The following is a 17,549-nucleotide window of genomic DNA, read 5'->3' as shown; positions in this document are numbered from 1 at the left end:
CCAGACAGCCGGCTCTAATGCGTCTTTTGGAGCAAAAATTAATATAAGACTTGGTATTATATTATATTATATTATTAAAGATCCAGTCTTATTTTACTATAACATAAGACCTGGTCTTATATTAATTTTTGCTCCAAAAGATGCATTAGAGCCGATTGTCCAGCTAGGTCTTATTTTCGGGGAAACACGGTAGTTTTCATGTGTGCATTTTTGGGACTTGATGTTTATGAAAGACAAGGCAGAGAAAGCTGCAACATGTTTTTCAAAGAAGTAAGAACCCAAGTATCGATCATCATGAACAATTCAGTACCTTCCCTTCAGACATATTGAGTTTAAGAAGCACTGATATCTTTCAGCCTTGAAAGATTCAGGATCCCTGAATTCCTGCCTTAACTTAGTTTGCACTGCTCCCCATCTACCCCCAAAATATCCATTCTCCCTCCTTTCTTAGTAATATAATCCCTGCTCTTTAGCTGGGCGTATTGCCACCCAATTAAAGACTTGTCACCAAGTCATAAAAGTAGTGACAAGGGACCATGTGACCACTTTTTAGCACAGAGCTCCATGTGACTTCTGGGCAGTCTCCTTAAAGGAAGGGGTATGTCCTTTGTCCCTACATTCATGAGGCTGTCTGGAGCAAGGATACGATGGCTGGAGCTCCAGAAGCCATCCCAGAACATGAGGGAGGACACAGCAGAGAGCTGGGAAGGGCCCAAGCCTCTGATGACTTAGTGGGGCCCCCAGAGCAGCTCTGATCTGGCTGCTTTCAGATTTCTTTCATTTGAGATGGACATAAGCTCCTGTCCTGTTCAAGCCACTGCTACTTTTGATTTTTCTGTTCTATGTAACCAATTTACAGTGCCTGCAAACGATTCCATTGGTAAAATAAATGATGTATCATGACACGTTCATTTGGATGACAAGCCTCAGCACTTCGTATTTTCATGACAGAGTAGAAGGGCAGAGAGATTTGTCCTTTGATTCGTTCCACTCTAGTTCCAAATGCTTGAAAACAGTTGGGTTTCCCTCAAGTTTGGTTGATCATGCCGCGATTTTTCAATGACTTCAGCCAGCATGTTTGAAAACTGTGGTTTTCATGTCATAACTATCTGGGACTCTACAGTAAAATAAATCATTTATTTTCAAATGTCAAACTCTCTAGAAAGAGAAGAAGTACTTTTAAAAGCTAGGTTCCATTAATTGCTATGAAATTTCCTTGTAACTCACTACAAGTGTGTTCTCCATTTATTGAATATACTGACACCAACCATTGATATCCTCATGATTTTCTCTGCATCCCAGGCTAAATCCTCATCATCTAAAAGATAAGACAAATTCTTGCCAAGATGTTTTAATTCAAAATGAGAGAAATTTAATTTAAGCTAACTTAACAAAAGCATCACTTACTTGTTTGGGTTACTGAATGGTTTATGGATCATAGATCTGCTGGCTTCAGGCATGGTTGGGTCAAGTGCTGTCATCAGAAATCTATTTCATTGTATTCTAAGGCCTTGCTTTCCTCTGTGGTAAAAGGATTTCTCTGCATGGTGAACAAAATGGTTCTCAGCAATTAAAGGTTCCCACAGTCTTTAATGTTAACACCACTACCCCAAAATGGGCTGTGTTTGATTTGTCTGGCTTAAGACATGTGCTCACCCCTGAACTAATCCCATGTCTGGGGGAGTAGAGTGTTCTGATTAGCAAGGCCTGGTCCACATGTTGTCCTTGTAGCCAGGGGTCCTGCCTGAGAAGAGAACGGAAAAAAGAGAGGGATGTTATCACCAGAAAGAGTGTACTTAGCAAGAAGACAACAGGCATCTACTACAGGGCAATTCAAGACATTTAAAAATAAGAAGGACAAATAATGCGTTAATTTCAACATCTTTGGTTACTTTTTATGTCTCATCCTTTTCATCTTACTGTATTTTACTGCTTGCAGCTCTAACTTGTAGTAGAGCTAACACTTATTGTTTACATAGGTTTCTCACTCTTTTAACCTCTTTTCTAAACTTCTTCTGGCTGTTCAACCTAGAGGTACATGATTGAGAAGACCAAAGTTGTGTAGAAATGAGGATTAAAAAAATTTTTTTTTTTTTTTTTTGCTTTATACAGATGGGATGGTTGGGTTTTAAAGCTCTGGTGGATAATGAGGTAGAAAGTGCGTTGAGAGACCATGATACTGGGTGCCATCCATATGGGAAAGAAATAGTACTGACAACTAGCCTAAAGGGTGTCTATCATGGGTTTTTATATTTCAGGAGTTTCAGCTCCCATTCATGCAGGGATCTCAGTGTGAGCCAAGCAGGGAGAGGAGGGCAGGTCATGATAGAAGCAAGAGTGGACTGAGAACGACAGTTGGCCAGTCATCCAAATGAAAATGGTGCTCTCAGCCTTGACTCAATGGCATCAATAGCCAAGTGCTCCGGATGTGGCAAGTGGCATAGGCAGCAGACATTATGTAAATCAAGGGGTGACCATGTCAATGTCCCAAATGTGGGACCAGGCTCCTCTCAGCAGCAGTGATTACTGAGAGACCAGTGTTCTTTCCTCAAGAATAGGTCCTAGCAAAAGTGAGGTGAAGTCTCCAAACCTCACAGAAGTGGTTTAATATTTAAAGAAAAATTGCACACCCAGCAGGGAACTTCGGGTATAAATCAAGAAACAAAGGCAATAATAGCTCAGTCATGAAGACCAGGGGTGATGGCTTTGATCTGGGACACGCAATTGCCAGATGAATCCCAAATGGCGATGACGGGAGGGTGTATAACTGCTAATATCTTGCTGACTTGGATCACAATGGCTGAGACACTTAGGGCTGAGATTTCAGATTAAAGACAGCTGAGAGAGACTTACAATGAAAAGACAAATTGGAGGCAATCCTCAATAAGTTTATAAACTTACACTTATTTTTATGTCTTGAAGCGCCTTCTACAATACTGGGCATTGTACGCAATACAGACTTATTGAATTAAAGGAGGAATGACATAACACACATTTATCATCCTGATGTGACCATACATAAAAACAGGGGTGACGAGTGTAGCCACAGATGGAAAGAATGCTGGCTGGGTCATCTGGTGATGTGAATTTGCTCTGCTTGCTGTGCTGTTCTAACCAAACTAGCCAACCAGCTCCAGGATCCACCAAAACTCTTGTTAATATCAGTCTGCCTTTCTAGCTCCCAGGAAGTGATGTGAGTTCCTGGGTCTATATTGTATTGAACTTTGGAGTAATTGGAGACAGAATGGCAAGAGCTGTTGGAAGTAGAAACATGGTAAGTTTCACTCCCAGAATAATGACCTCTCCAGGCCCAGCACTATCTAGGAAGGAAATTTTAATACTTTTATAATGGCGTGGCTTGGTGCAATTCTTTAGTACATTCTCATCCATTGTATCCTTCTGGCTCCAAAATAAGGAAAATTCTCTTGCCCCTTACTTCCCTCTCAAACAGCCTGTAAACTTAGCTTGCAGAGCAAATCCTTCATGTTTCTATGATCACTAGTCATTGCTAACTAGTTTTTGGAGCCTCTTGGGAACCAGAAAAAGTAGGTGTTGCCAGATTATCTTGGCCATCTTTGGGCCGGCAGATGTCACATCCAGGCTGTCCTCATGCCCAAGTGATTATTGGGATCCAGGCCAGAGCTCCAAGCTGCTGGTCTGAGGGCACACACAGCCAGAGTGGGCAGTAGAAATGAGGCACAGTTGAATCTGAGCTATAGTCGGATCAAAGCCTGCAGCTAACCTGAGAGGTAATCAAAGTTAAATAAAGCGAGGTTCCCTGTGGGGGTGGAAATAGGATTTGTATCCCTGGCACCAGAGAATATTTAGGGGAAAATAAACCAAAACAACAAAAACAAACAAACAAACAAAAAACACAACTCAATGCATTGAATAACTCCATATGTCCATGAGTGCCCTTGACCTTCAGGAAAACTTGGTTAGAGGACATAAAAAGGTTCTATTGTCGTTCTGAGAGTTCTTGATTGCTCACTGCCTCCTTCCTTCTTGGAGCTCTATTTGTGAGAGGGACGCTCTTCCTATTACGTGGAGCTTCATTTCTATGGAGTCATCTTCAAATACTCCCTCCTTACACACCTAGGGGCTATAAGGCTTAGTCTCCTGGGAGGCTCGGGTTTTCTTATCAGAGGGTTGGGGTCTGGGGGCTGGGCCACATCTTTAGGAAGGTGATGTCCAGGGAAGGAGGTCTTTGTGGTCCTCCTGACCATTCTTCCCGAGGTGACTTTCTTTCCTGAAGCAGGGCAGGGGGAGCACTCTGTCATTTTCTGGAGAGCTCTGCAGCTGCAAGCCTGGGCCAGTGCTCGAGTCAGCACTGCAGATGACACCCTAGCTGATGGTCCAGTTGGCCTTGACATTTGTATGCAAGATCCCTGGGCCTCTGGATTGTGAGCCAGCACTTGGGAGAAGGTGGCAGCTCTGGACAGACATTCTCTCCTCACCCACATAAATCCTCAGAGGGTTTTCCTCTGTGGGTTTATAAAAGCCCATTATCTAATTCATGACTCAGAGAATTGAGCTGCTCTCTGGCAAGAGGCTTTTCAAGTCCCATTTTGAATACGTTCACAGCAATTCATTACATAGGAAAACAGGTCCTTTTTGTTCCAATACTTTGCCTAGGAATGCAACTCCTTTCTGCCAAATTCACTAACAAAACCAGTGGATGAGGGCTGAGCATCTCCGGCCAGTTTCTTAAATGCACTAAAACTTGCTGATCACTGAAATGTACATTTTTACCTTCCGCTGGAAATCATTCATCTGTTTCAACTTGTCGGAAACAGCAATGTCACTTTCAAAAGCCCAGCATAGCTCCAGCCCAAGTGCCCATTGTGAGGTGAGGCTCACCGTGTGGCCACTAAGAGACGGCCACATGTCATCTTTCCGATAGGCAACAGAAGGGAGGGCTGGTAATGAATATGGTCCCAGCTTGAGGGCAAAACAGTTCCTTCCCCTTGTGGGCAATCTAGTGACCCAGAGTTCAGCAGAGCCCCACGACAGGACCAGGTTGTTGTCACACTAATTACCTTCACTGTGAGAACACTTTGGGTTTACCTCCCAGGCTGACCCATGCCGAGTGTTGGGCAGTGATTTCTACACAGTGGAAGAGGAAGCCACGGCCACTGGACCCCAGACCGATGAAGCCAGTGAAATGGAGAGGCATAAGGAGCCATTCCAAGCAACAGTGCTGCTTGGGACACAGCTGGATATACTGATTTCTAAATATACATAATTTATATTGTGTATAATATAAGATATACTGGGGGTGCCAAAAGAAAATGTATACACATGACATGTATTCATCTTTTGTTATCGGTATATATTATGTATTACAGTTTTAATACAGCTTTTTTCCTTTCTTAAAATGTGTACGTTTTTGGCACCCTCTGTATTTATACTATATTATTTATATATTAAAACATTTAATATGTTTAAGTAAAATATTTTAAGACACACACCTCTTTAAATTTTCTTATTTTGGTAAAATACACATGGCATAAAATTTACCATCTTAACCATTTTTAAGTGTACAGTTCAGTTGTGTTAAGTACATTCATATTGTTGTGTAACTATCACCACCATCTAACTCCAAAACTCTTTTCATCTTGCAAAACTGTAACTCTGTACCCATTGAACAATAACTCCCGATTCCCTCCTTCCCCAAACCTCTGGCAACTACCATTTTACTTTCTCTCTTTGTGGTTTTGATTACTCTAATTACCACATGTAAGTGGAATCATAAAGTACCTGTCTTTTTATGACTGGCTTATTTCACTTAGCATAATGTCCCCAAAGTTCAGCCATGTTGTAGTATGTGTCAGAATTCCCTTCCTTTTTAAAGCTGAATAGTATTCCATTGTATGTAGACACCACATTTTGCTTCTCCATTCATCTGTCAGTGGACATATGGGTTGCTTATGCTGCTATAAACATGGGTTTATGGCTTATTTAGCTTGGGCTGACATAACAAAATACCATAGACTGGGTGAGTTAAACAATAGAAATTTATTTTCTCACAGTTCTAGTGACTGGAAGTCCAAGATCAGATCAACCTGATCAGGTTCTGTTTTTTTTCGTTTGTTTGGTTTTTGTTTGTTTGCTTGTTTGTTTTTTTGCTGTGTTCTCACATGAGTTGGTGGAGGGGAAGTGGAAAGAAAGAGAAAGAGAGAGAGAGAAGAGAGAGAGAGAGACAGAGAGAGAGAGAGAGACAGAGAGAGAGAGAGAGAGAGAGACAGACAGAGAGAGAGACAGACAGAGAGAATGTAGGCAAACTCTATGGTGTCTCTTCTTATGAGAGCACTAATCTCACAGTGTGATAGTGTGGACCCCACATTCATGACCTCGCCTAAACCTAATCACCTCCCAGAGGCCCCATCTCCAAATACCATCATATTGGGGGTTAGGGCTTCAACATATGAATTTGAAGGGACAGTGCATAGAGTGCACAAATATCCTTTTGAGACCCTGTTTTCAATTATTTTGGGCATACACCCAGAAGTGGAATTGCTGGGTCATACAGTCATTCTATTTTTAATTTTTTGAGGAACCTCCATACTGTTTTCCACAGTGACTGTACTATTTTACATTTTCACCAACAATGCATAAGTCTTCACATTTCTCCACATCTTCACCAACACTTGTGATTTTCTGGTTTTTAGGTAGCCATCCTAATGGGTGTGTAAGGTGGTATCTCATTGTGGTTTTGATCTGACTTTCCCTAATGATTAGAGATGTTGGGCTTCTATTCATGGGCTTGTTGGCCATTCAAAACCATACAATGTACACTTTTTAATATTTACTTTGTATATTTTAAAAGTACATGTTAACAGAGATGCTTGGGAAAAACTGAAAGAAATTATACTACAAGATTATTGATTCTGCTGGCAAGATTAAGGGTACATTTTTGGTTTCTTCCTTATATTTTTCTATACTTTCTAAGTTTCCTTTAATAAGAGTTTCTCTTGTAATTATAGTTGTCGTCATCATCCTCATCTAACATTTATAGTTAGATCATTTTGTTCTTGGCACTGTGCTAAGCACTTTATATGAATTATTTAAAATAAACTTTATAATCACCATAGGACACTGGCATCACACATAATTGTATATATTTTGTTTTAAAAAATAAATAAAAGTTCTGTTCAGGAATCTCAGACCTGTCGAGGGGACTCATCCCCAAGTTCCTTAGATACCCGTTTTTGGTCACTTCTATAGTGTCTGTCTCTGAATTCTAAGTTAAGACAGTTGCTCTCTAGATAAGACAGGCTTCTTTGTGCTAGTGTTCTCAGAAGCACTATGTAGAGGTAGATAATTATATATTCAGTTTATTTAAACAGTGTAACAAATAGTTGTGGAGCACCTACTACTATGTACCAGGCCCTCGGACACTGGGTTCCAGACAGGAATAAGAAAATGCGTAGTGCCCACCCTCAGGGTTTGGTGGAATGAGGCATATGAGCAAGCTCCCATTGCACCCTATGAATGCTCTACAGGGAAGCTGGGTCAGTGGTACAAAGAAGGGAGAACTCTGCCTCAGGAAGTTCTGCCTGGAGGCACATCACAATTATCTGGAGCACTTTATAAAGGTATAGACTCTGGAACACCATCCCGGATTTACTGAATCAGGATGTGTGGGACGGACCACTGGGAATCTGTATTTTAAACCAGTTGCCTAGGTGATTCTGGTTTGCAGCTAAGATCAGGAATCACTAGCTCTTCTCCTTGACTTGCATGGTACATTGTAGTTGCTACTGCTGACTGACAGAATAATCTCTTTTTAGAAAAAGAGAAAAGGAGAAGTTTTATAGAATAAGAGACACTTAGGAGTGTGAAAGAATGCTTATGAAATTTGCGTTTTATTCCCTCATTTAAGCACAATCCTATGGGTAATACATCTTGCAGAAGTATTCAAGAAGACATACCTCCTTGGCACAGCCATTATTGAAAACAGTATGGCAGGTCCTCAAAAATTTAAAAATACAACTATCATATGATCACGCAATCACCCTCCTGAAGGAAATGAAATCAGTATCTTGAAGAGTTATCTGAATCTCCATGTTCATTGTGGCGTTATGCACAATAGCCACGATGTGGAAACAACCTAAATGTCCTTTGATGGATGAATGAATAAAGAAAATGTGGTACATATACACAATGGAATATTATTCAGCCATAAAATGAAGGAAATCCTGTCCTTCGTGACAACATGGACGGACCTTGAAGGCATTGTGCTAAGTGAAATAAGCCAGACAAAGAAAGACAATACTGTATGGTATCACTTCTATGTAGAATCTTAAAAATAAAAAGAATAAAATAAAGGCTGATTTCATAGAAACAGAATAGCATGGCATTTGCCAGGGGCTGAGGGGAAGGAAAAATGGGGAGAGATGTGTCAAAGGGTACAAACTTCCTGTTATATAAAGAAAAAGTTCTTAGAATTTAACGTGCAGCATGGTGACTATACTGTAGTTAATAATACGTGTGGCATTGTGTACTGGAAAGTAGCTGATAGTGGTACTTAAGCGTTCTTACCACATGAAAGAGTTAACTACGTATGTGAGGTGATGGATATTTATCTTGATCTTGGTAATCATTCCACAACGTATACGTATGCCGATTATCACATTGTCTACTGTAAATACATACAATTATATTCATGAATTATTTCTCAAAGTTGGGAAAAAAATAAAATCCTCTAAAGGCTTTTTTCATCTCCAAAAATAAAATCTATACTCCTTAAACAAACAAAAGAGAAGACATATCTCCCTAGAAATTTCTTTCTCAGCCTAAAACTATAGAAAATATCAGTGGATATTTCATATAGTATTGTGTAAGTATTTCTACTGCCCAGTATCCAATCCTGTCCCTATGCATCAAACAATTCAGTTCAATAAATATCTTTTTTAGCATCATATGGACCAAGAGCTTTGCTTATCAGTGAGCAAATAAGAAATGACCCCTGACCTTAAGGAGAGCAAAAGGGCTTTACAGATAAATAATCTAAAGAGAGAAAGAGAAGAGGAGTAAGAAATAAACACATAAACTGAGAAAAGTTTGATCAGACTGCACGCAAGTTCTATTTACACAAACCTTGAGGATGGGTTCCTATCTTCCCACACTACTCAACTGTTGGTCGTGAATTGAGAAACTGCTAGTTTCCTACCCAATATCTATCCTGCCCCTCTTTTGGCTATGTTATTAGAGACAAAAAATTACCTAGCAGGGGAAAAAAAGGCCTTAAAATTTCCAGTCTCCTTTACATTTAGGTGTGATGTTAGCAGTAGTCATTGGTTTAGGCTTTCAGTAAAGCATCCTTCCTGCCCCTGCCCCCCACCTCTGCCCTTTCTGGTACCCGAAGTTCAGATGTGATGGCTAGAGCTCCAGCAGCCAAGTGAATCACAGAGACCCCAGCTCTGACATCTTTGTGCCACTAAACTAAGGACAGTCTCCATTTACCTCCAGACCTCTCAATATGTCAGAGAACTAAACCCTGTATATATAAGCCACTTTTGTCACGTCTTTGTTCCTAGCAGCTGTAAGCACCACCTAATTAAAAATGTGCAACATCTATCTCCCAGAGCCCAGATTATATGTAGAGAAACCAACAACCTGCTTCAGTGTACTTGCATGTGTGACTTGCACGTTGGACTCCTGAACACCATTAAAGAACTAGCAAACATTTGACTGAGGGATCTTTTTTGCTCCTCTCATGAAGTACAGTGAGTTGTCTTGGCAAAGTAAGGCAAATGGTTAAATGGTTAAGTTAGAGATGAAACCCACAGGTTTAAGTCGTCCTGGGCTCTGTATTTCTACTGCTACATGTTGTCACTGAGCCCTCCCAACAGGCTCTAGGCCTCTCCAATTAGTCAAGGATTAGAAAGGCAGTCTTGATATTTATAAATTCTCTTTAACCAACGGTCATGTCAGAAAGGGATTGCGTTGTTGCCAAATTTGTGGGATTTGGGGGAAGATTCTGCTGCTGCGGGAGACTGGATAGAACAACAGGCTCTTCGTTCACTCTTACAGAAAGTCTGCTCCTGCCCTGAAGCTTGTGATTCCATTTCCTTTGCTTTGATAAATTACAAGTGGTTTTAAATTGAGTCATGAATTTCTCTAGGCCTTTTAAAGACCAACCCCCTGCCTTTGATTCCCTCACCTCCTGTGGCAGGGAAATGTGGCTGGAGACATTCACATACCACTTGTGCACCTTCAGGCTGGGAGCTTGAAATGTACAGGCAACTGCCTTGCAGAGTGACCTCGACTTCATAATAGCCTGAGATGGAATCAGAGAGATTGCCGGTGGGGATGCGCCAAGCCTGGCAGTTCTCCAGGACAGACCCAGCTGCGTCTGGAGAAGACCCTGACACCATGTGCTAGAAGAGCAATTTATTAGGGGCTCTGATTAACTCCTCGAGGTGACTATGTTGACTCCTGGCTTTGCAGTCGTGGTCTAAAATGAGTTTTCCTTTTTGAAATCATGATTGTTAACATGTACACTTGGCCGTGATCAACTGTGCCTGAGCTACAGGGATTGAATCATTTTAAGCGCAAAGTAGGCGGGATGCTTGAGGCCTGGAAATAGGAGCAGCAATCCCTCTTACCCTCTTCTGCAGCCTGTACTCTTCCAGCTGGCTCAGAGCATATGCTAGGCAGGGCTTCACATTTCCAGGTCACGGCCAATTCTAGTCTGTTCTCTCAGCAGGCCTGATTTTAAGCAAAAGAAAACTCCAACTTAATTTTGCCGGAAGTCAAACCCGCCAGCTCCCCCTGCAGCCGAACAAAGACTACCACTGATGCTTCCCACCCTGGCATGCCCGCCTTCTCCTTCTCTCTCCCCCATCAATGTTCCCATTCTCCCCCTTGGTACAACTAATCTCAGGAACTCTTAGAGAGATAATGGCCTTATTAAACTGAGTTTCATTAATCTCTATGCATAACCTATAGACTCCTCACCACCCCCTGTCCTCCTCTTAAATCTTCAATTTTAGGAGTTTGAATTTTAGACCAACTCTTCTTCCAACTGGCTGTGTAATGTTGCATAAGTCACTTTGTGGTGCTTTCATCAATTCACCGATATTTCCACGCATTCATTTCAAATATTTGTCAAGCACCAATACAACATAATGTTTAAAGGGTGTAGGCAGCTTGGGTTCTGACCCCATCTCTGAAACTAATGAGCTATATACACTTGGGCAAGTTGTTTAACCCCCTTATGCCAGTTTTGGCATCGTTCAAATGGAGAAAAAAGGAGTACCTATCTCAAAAGGTTGTTTATTTATTTGACAAATACTTTTATAGTGCTTAGAATGTACAGGTGCCACTCTAAGATTTTGTACAAATATTGTATGTATTCATACAAATGTATTACACATCTATAATATGCATATAATAATGTATATATAATATGGATACAAATGTATGAACATATGTTTTTATATATAAAATAACTACTTAATCCTCATATTATGAATAGCTATGAGGTAGGTAGTATTATTAGCCCCATATCATGGATGAGGAAACTGAGGCACAAAATGTTAAAATAACTTGCCTAAATTCACACAGCGATAGAGTGTTGTAAGGATTAAGTGAGTTAATATATAAAGCACTTGGAACAGAGCCTGGCATGTAGTGAGCACTAAATAAGTGTTATGATTATGATAATGATTGTTAGTATAACATTCCAGGCACGATATGAACACAAGGGATACAATGATTAATAAGGCATAGTCCCTGCCCTTTAAGAACTCACCATGTGGTAGGAAAGGTAAACATGCAAATTGATAATTACGCTACAATGCAAATGTTTCGGTGTGAATAAGGGACTGTGGGAGCATACAAAGGAAGCACTTGGCTCAGCCTGGAGCTATTGTAAAGCAGCTCTGTCCAAAAAAATGTTTATAAGTGTATGTGCATATATATATTTCTTGCAATTTTAGAGCTTCTTGTAGCCACATTAAAAAAGTAAAAGGAGAAATTAATTTCGTAATATATCAACTAGAGCTGGGGTTTTTTCTCAGTTGCCTCCACCCCTGTCACTAACTACACTCATGCCCTGGAGGTAAGCTTGTTTCCGAAACAGTCTCTGTTCAATGAAATACTGTCGGTGAAAGTCCCTTGTCCTCTCAAAAATTGTCGTCGTCTGGCACTGCCGTCCATGTTAATAAAAAGGAAAGGAGTTTAGTAACAGGGGAAACTGTGGGAAGTAAGAGAGACATGGAAACTCTCTGTACTTTCTGCTCACTTTTCTGTACGCCTAAAGCTGCTCTAAAAAATAAAATTTATTAATTAAGAAAAGTAAATACACATAAAAAGTAGAGGGACGTGGCTCACAACCTAACACCTGCAAGTATGCAGAAGGCCTTTTCGCATGATGTAAAGGCGAAAGAGGATTAGAAGAGGATGCTTTGCAAAGCAAAAAGGAAGACAGTACTATGTAATTAAATAAGGAACTGGGAAAGACAGCTCAAGTCCATGAACCCATCAGAAAATGGTCGTGACTGCACGTTTGAGCTTCAGGGATGCAGGAACACTGGTGTCCCCGAGCCTTATTCTGGGTGTATCATAAAAAAGGACCAGTACCTCTCCCAAGTAACTTACAGAATGATTCCTCTCTACCACACTCATCCACCCCCACCGTGCGGACCGTTTGAGTGTGTGCTTCACCGTTTCTCGTGTTGAGAAAAGGCATCACTGCCTCTTAGAGTGCAAATCATCTCATTTCTTCAGGAGTGTTTGTCAGGTCCCCCAGGTGACTGCAAATGCCTGAGATGCTTGAGGGTTGGCCTGTGAAAGGGCAGCACATGCTTGTTCCACACCCCTTCAGGGGGCACCAAGGCTCTCTGTTACTATGACTCCTCAGAAAAGTGGGAGACATACTGGGTTCTGCTTTTATGTGAATAATTACCCTGCTAACTGGCTCCACGGGAGAAGGCGTGGGGAAGACACTTAATAATGGGGAGGGGGACACGTACCCCAGTTAATATTCCTAATGTGTATCGGAGATCTTGGTCTGAAAGACCAGCCTCATATCAGCAGGCTTCACCTTCTGCATCCGCCCAGCCAGGAAAAGACAACTTTGTTTTTTTCTCATTTTTAAAAACTGGTGCATTAAGAGAGGTTTCAAATATAAGAAAGCAGTGGATGCAAGGCCCCTTGGGGAAAAGAGCAGGGAGGGTGTCCTGAGAATAGCAACGTTCTCTGTGCACTGAAGCCCCGAGATGTCAATGGGCAGGGAAATTTATCACCACAGGTTAGAGAGCATGTGCTTGCTATTCCAGAGACTTGGCACTCCGGGATTTATGGACTTAATATAGTTTATGATTTTGCGGCCTCATTGGTTGGAAAAGTGCAAGATTCCACGTGAACAAAATTCAAAGCAGGGATGATAAACTATGTCTCCCAGGGAACATGGTTGCCAATTGAGAATCCCCCACCAGGGTCCCACCAAGCCCTCTGCTTGGGGTAAGGGAATCGGGGTAGCCTGGGCAGCTCCCCCACTCTGAGCATCTTTTTTTTTCCTTTTTTTTTTTTTTTTAATCCTGCTCCCCACTCCCTCAGTGATGCAGCAAGTATTTCCAGGAAGGGAAACCCAGAGACTGAAAATAGGTAAAGATGAGCAACTTCATGCCTGACCAGACGGAACTCAGAGCTCCTTGGAAATGCAAAAGGGTAAAATTCAGCTCTATTGTGTGTTATCTCCACTGATAAGTTTTCTTGCTGCCAATTGAAACAGTGGACCAGGAACAAACATTTGTTTCAGCTTATGGACACCGGCTCACACAAATATGGGAAAGAATTTGGTAAATAATTGGTTATGAAATCAGTGTTTTCCTTTTCTTGATGACATCCTAAAGTACTTATTACCTGGCACGAAAATGATGCATTTCAGCTGGAAGCTTAAGGTGCCCAGAAAGGGATTTAGTTGAATATCATCATTGAAGCACATCCCGTAAGCACCTAGTTATTAAAGAAGGAAAGGGAATACGTCTGTGAGTCAGAGACTGTGAGCATTCCTAAGAAAACACAAGTTTTTATTACCCTCATGGTACTTCAGGGCAGAGTCAGGCAGACCTGGGAGATGGTAGGGGAGCACCCATGGACTCGTGGTTCCCAGGCACGCCCCAGAAACCTTAAGACTCCTTAAATACAATGCACAAAGGGAATAATGCAGAAGAGGGGGCTGCAACTCTGTTATTTTTAAACTGCCAATTAGAACATCTAAAATAGTGGCCAGAACTACCATATCCACGCAAAGTTAATCATACTCTTCTGGGCTGAAGTCTTAAATCTTCTGTTTTCCAAGTCCCCGATCAGAATATTTAAAAAGACCATTTGTTAGCTACATCAGGCCTAAAGTCAAATTGTGGTTTAGTATGTTTTCTCCTGGGAATGACTTTTCTCCTGGGAATGAGTTCTCAAAACCTGTCTTTTAAATGTGGGAGGGGGGCATTCTGGGGGGAGAAACAAAGGGGGGAAAAAAGCAATAGAGACTAAAAAACAAAAGAGACAAATAGAAAGAAAAAAAATCAGAAAAACAATAAACTTATGTGGAGAGCAAAAAAAAAAAAAAAAGTGACTTAATGACCCTGTGATTCCGTTTGACCAAATTAACATGATTAATGCTCGTCACTTACCCTTGGCCTCCTGTTAGACCTCCTTTCCCTCCAGGTCCCGTTATCCAAACAGTGAGAATATGATGTTTTGTGCAGGGCAAAGGACTCCTATTTCCTTCTCTGACATCAGACCCCAAAGAGTTCAACTCAAATGAAAAGGGAGAGACAGCGTATATTAAAATCCTTATCAAGTCTAATTAAAAGACCTGATTCAAAGTCCAGGCTTCTTGAAGGCTGCATGAACCATAAAAGTGTGTGGACTCCCCAACAATTCCTGCACCATCCATACTGCACACTACCAACCTTGGCTGTGTATGCAATGTGTGGCTAGTATGCAGCCTCTTAAAGCTATCACTGAGAGGACTGAAAGAGAAAAGAAAAAGTACAAAAGGGGCTTTCTGGGTAGCACTTAAGCAAAATTACCTTTATATAATGGAGATATTAGATCTTAGCACATGACTGTATGTTTTGAGGAAAGTATATTCCATATGGTCATTTACCATATGTATGAAATATAAGGTCTGACAATTATGTACACGAACTCATCCTAGAAAAAGTGCTACATACCTCATTGCTGAATATCACTATGGTCACCTTTGAAGTACTCCCCTTGGGAAGCTATGCACTGACGCCAACGCCTAGTCCACCCTGCAAAGCAATTTTGGAACTCTTTTTCTGGAATGGCCATCATACCCTTGGTGTCCTGAATGTCATCAAAATGTCTTCCTTTCAATATTTCCTTTATCTTCAGGTAAAGAAAGAAGTCATTGGGGGCCAGATCAGGTGAGTAGGGAGGGTGTTCCAATACAGTTATTTGTTTACTGGCAGAAAACTCCATCACAGACAGTGCTGTGTGAGCTGGTGCATTGTTGTGATGCAAGAGCCATGAATTGGCGAAAAGTTCAGGTCGTCTGACTTTTTCACGCAGCCTTTTCAGCACTTCCAAATAGTAAACTTGGTTAACTGTCCAGTTGGTACAAATTCATAATGAATAATCCCTCTGAAATCAAAAAAGTTTAGCAATATCATTGCAATAAGTTTGTGAAATTAATTGTCACACCTCATATCAAATTTCCCACTATTGTGCATTTATTTCTTTAAGTCTGTCAGAAGGAAAGTGTCAATTTGGGGTTTTTTTCCCCTTCAAAAAAGAATATGAAAGATTCTTGAGGCCAAACAGTGCTCGTGTTTTCCAAATGATGTTATATGTTTTAGCAACTCCTCCGGAGAGACAAGAAAGGGAGTGTGCGGAGCCCATGTGCGTGCCCGTTGCAAAGAATGATGGTTGGTGAGAAGGCTGGCTGTCCTCCTGCAGCTTCCTGCTCCTGGGTGCACTTAGCTCTTGGAAGGCTCCTTCTCAAGTGGTGACCAAAAGAAGCTGGAAAGGATGTGAAGGAAGGACTGTTGCCACCTTTATCATCTCTGAAACAGTCTACAGTGTATTTTCCAATTAGTCCACTGCCCAGCCCAATGCCTCTTCATTCCCTACAGTGTCACAATTGACGAAAGGCTGCCTATACCATAAAAAAAAAAAAAAAAAAGGCAAATGGTAGTGAACACAAAATTACTTGTTAAACGTATGCTTATGGCTTAGAAGGTGTATGCACACATTCAAATGAATCTGTATGCACAGTGCAACCACCACGAGGGCATACATCTCACATCTGCAACCATCTTTAAATGAAGTTCTTTTGGCCTTTGTGTAAATACAACCATTTAAATGAATGCAGGATGATACAGAAATATTGCCCCAGGTTCCAGGGCAGTAGCAAAAGAGATCTTAAAAGATACAAAATAGCAGTGGTTCTGTGTTACTACCAGGAAATGGAGTTATACAACAATTAAATAATTGCTCTAAAACTAAACTGAAAAAAGACATCAGGAATGGAGTTCAAGTGAAATCCTAGTCTCCCAAGTTCTTATCATCTAGTCCTTTTCTCACTGAAATACTACACTATATCTTCTTCCTGTCATAATAAATAATATAAGCTCTCTTCTCTCCTGAAAAGCGTTCATTCTGGGGACCAGACAGTGTGCCTATTTCTTTTTAATACTGCCCCTCAGTCTTGTGAGCTCTGATTAAATGATTTCACATGCTGAGTTCAATAATTGGAGTTGCCTAGTTCCTGGCCATTTGTTTGCCAGCTATAATGAGTGTCACTGTTTTAAGGGAATGACAGATACGTACCCTGAAGGAGCAAGAAAAGGTCTGTGAGGACCAGCAAACAAGGACTCCTATTCAGGAGATGTGAGGCACTAAAGGTCGTCACCGCCCAGCCTCCCAGGGCTGCCTCTACTCCACGACCCACCCACACCTACTCGTCCATAAATTGCAAATCTACATTCAGAGCACAACACTTGAATCTTGCAAAGTACATCAAAAATTCAAATGCTAGGCACACCAAGGCCTGGTGTCCAGCCCTTGTTTGGTTTTTGTCACTTACCATCTGAGTATCCTAGGACAAGCTATTGCATCTTTCTGAAGCTGCAGTTTCCTCATCTGTCAAAAAAAGAGACCTAACTGGACCTCTGTGACATTCTGTGGTTCCTATTAGGCAAGTTGGTTAGAGCTACTCTAATGAAGGCCCACAGGCCCCAGAGGAGTATTCACAAGCTGCAGGGAATTATTTTATGTATCTGGAAGAAAGGGGAAGACCTGTCTAAACTAAAAAATAGACTCTACGTCTGCACTTACAAACTTAAAATTTAAAAGCGGCAATAACACAGGAAACTAGGAAAAGGAAGCCAATGAAAGAATACACACATGACACTAGGGTTTTATAAAGTATAGATAAATGGGTCTTCATGTTTGAGAATTTATTAAAATATCCACAGGGCACCTACCATGTGTTTGTCACAGTCTTGGGTGTTTGAAAAAGGACAAGACGCACCCATCAAGGTGCCTCAAGTTTGCTGGGGGTCATT

General features: G+C 41.2%; 1 long non-coding RNA gene across 1 annotated transcript; it reads right to left on the bottom strand.

Annotated features, from left to right (window-relative positions):
• Nucleotides 1–586: 586 nt before the first annotated feature.
• On the bottom strand, nucleotides 587–16,146 carry LOC109444393 (uncharacterized). The gene is made up of 5 exons (XR_002136851.3): nucleotides 14,646–16,146; nucleotides 13,876–13,968; nucleotides 10,614–10,716; nucleotides 1,657–1,744; nucleotides 587–1,540 (listed from the first exon to the last, which is right to left on the bottom strand). It is a non-coding gene; the product is annotated as an uncharacterized LOC109444393 (long non-coding RNA).
• Between the last annotated feature and the right edge of the window lie 1,403 nt (nucleotides 16,147–17,549).

This window comes from Rhinolophus sinicus, chromosome 3 (genome assembly GCF_057876585.1).
Source record: "Rhinolophus sinicus isolate RSI-liver-muscle chromosome 3, RSI-T2T, whole genome shotgun sequence".
Classification (NCBI taxonomy): Eukaryota; Metazoa; Chordata; class Mammalia; order Chiroptera; family Rhinolophidae; genus Rhinolophus; species Rhinolophus sinicus.
This window is presented reverse-complemented; position numbering and strand designations above follow the sequence as displayed.